We start from the raw sequence: 2,624 nt of genomic DNA, 5'->3' as shown, positions 1-2,624 counted from the left end.
TTAGACTGGGCCCATATTAACAATCCAGAATAATCTCTCTGTCTCAGTGTCTAAGTGTAATTTCTTCTGCCAGATCTCTCTCTCTCTTCTTTTTTTTTATTGGTATGGGGATTGAACTCAGGGGCACTCTACCACTGAGCCACATCCCCAGCCCTATTTTGTATTTTATTTAGAGACAGGGGCTCACTGAGTTGCTTAGTGCCTCACTATTGCTGAGGCTGGTTTTGAACTTATGATCTTCCTGCCTCAGCTTCCCGGTCTCTGGGATTACAAGTGTGCATCACCATGCCTGACTTCTTGATTTCTATGTGTCCTGGGCATTTCGAATTTTACATGTCCAACATACAACATTTAATTCTTTACCCATCAAAACTCTGTCCCCTAATCTTTCCCACATCAGCAAATAGCAATATCATCTACCTTGTTAACTCAAATAAAAACCTAAAAACTGGGCTGGGGCTGTAGCTCAGTGGCAAAGCACTTGCCTAGCATGTGTGAGGCACTGGGTTCGATCCTCAGCACCACATAAAAGTTAACAAATAAAATAAAAGCATTCTGTCCATCTACAATACAAAAAAAAAATTTTAAATAGAGCCAAAAACCTAGGTGCTATGTTTAATTCTTTCCTTTTACTCCCTACATTCAATTGTTCAGCAAATCCTGCTGAGTCCAATTCCAAAATAGGTCTACCTTTATTGACACCATTGTACTTCAAGCCTTCATTTCTTGCTTGGACTTCTGAAATCACCTCTTAATTGGTTTTCCCACTGCCAGACTTGCTTGCCTCCACTCCATTCTCTACATAGCAACCAGAATGATCTTTAAAAAATGAAAATCATATTGCTTTTCTGCTTAAACACCTTCAATACTTCCCACTATATTTAGGATAAAATCAAACTTCTATCTCTGGCCTATGTGGCCACATAAGATCTGGCTCTTAGGATCTGGAGCTGTCGTTCAGGGCTAGAGCATGTGCCTAGCTTGGGCAAAGTCCTGGATTCAATCCCCAGTGCCATAAACAAATGAAACAGATCTGGTTCTTTAATTCAACCTCATCTCACAGTACTTTCCCACTTGCTCACTGCACTCTGGCTACACTCCCCAAACCTTTTCTCACAAACAGATTTTTATACTGTTCTTCCCTCTGCCAGAAGTTTCTTCTTATTTCTTTCTATGGTTGGCTCATTCTTATCCTTTGGGTTTTATCTCAAATGTTTCCCTCGGAGTGGGCTTCATTGGCTCCTTGATTTAAACCGGTTCCTTCTTTACCTCATAATCCTTTAATAAAGAACTGTTTATTACCCTCATAGTGTAACCAAAAGCTCAGTTCTTGTCCCTGATGCCAATTCAATAAGGAGGACACAGGAAAAAACTTTTATTGCTATACTAGCAAAGGAGAAACACTAGGGACTCCTGTCCCAGAGGCTGTGATTCTACCCATCCGGGAAAATGGAGGACTTTTAAAGGAGCTATTCAAAAGCCACATTCCAGGTGTGCTCTGCAAGGGGGGTCCTAGGGCGCCCTCCTGGTGTGTTAGGATTTACTTGTTAATTTGGGAGATAAACACTTCCTAGATTCTCTGCCCTGCCCGACAACTCCTCCCTATGGAGCACAGATAATTCAAGGTAATCTTATTCCCTGCCCTCAGGTTAGGAGGGGGAGAGGGAGAAAAGGAAAAGGAAAACGTGTCCTTTTTAAAAATAAGCCTCAGAACTATATTCAAAAGATCAAATGGACCACTGTTACAATAGCATAGCATTACAATGTATAATTACCTAACTTATCTATTAGCTTACATGTTTATTGACTGCACCCCATGAGTGTAAAGCTCATGGGGGCAAGAACCTTATGTGTCTTTCATACCATTGTGTCCATACTACCTAGCAGTTATTGCATGCATGAAATGTCTTCTCACTCTATCCCAAACACTCCTTCCTTGCTATGACATTACTTACACCCAGCCTTCAAGCTGCAATGGCTTTCTATTCTTGACCAATTAGTATTTCAGGGCTTAGTTCAAGACTCAATACCTCCAAGAGCCCTCGTTCTTTATTAGCCCACCCCCCTGTAATGATCCCTTTAATAATTTATTCAGTTAGTATATATTGAGCTCCTTGGCAGTCTTGCCAACAGTTGAAACTACATCATCAAGACTTTTCTTGTATTTGCTTTATAATCATGGTCATGTCATGCATGTATGTATGTTTTATTTCTGAAGACTGTAAGTTACTCCTGGGTCAATATTTCATCACACCTCTTTATAATCCTCATGAAGTACTTAATCTTGTGTGGTGCACACTGGAAATGATAAAATAGAGCAGGAAGACAGAACACTTCCTCATACCTTTGAGAGCTACATCCCCAGTCCTTTTTTTGTTTTTTGACAGGGTCTTGCTAAGTTGCTGAGGCTGGCCTTGAACTTGTGATCCTCCTGACTCAGTCTCCTGAATTACTGGGAATGCAAGCATGCAGTCACCAAAGAGTTGTTAGGGGGTAGGGCTGGGGTTGTACCTCAGAGGTGGAGTGCTTGTCTAGCATGTGTGAGGCACTGGGTTTGATCCTCAGCATCACATAATAAATAAATAAATAAATAAATAGAAAGGTATTGTGTTCATCTACAACTC

Source organism: Marmota monax, unplaced genomic scaffold, assembly GCF_021218885.2.
Source record: "Marmota monax isolate L192 unplaced genomic scaffold, Marmota_monax_Labrador192_F-V1.1 WCK01_AAM20220418_F8-fsc00155, whole genome shotgun sequence".
Lineage (NCBI taxonomy): Eukaryota > Metazoa > Chordata > Mammalia > Rodentia > Sciuridae > Marmota > Marmota monax.
The sequence above is the reverse complement of the archived record's forward strand: the minus strand, read 5'-3'. Positions refer to the sequence as shown.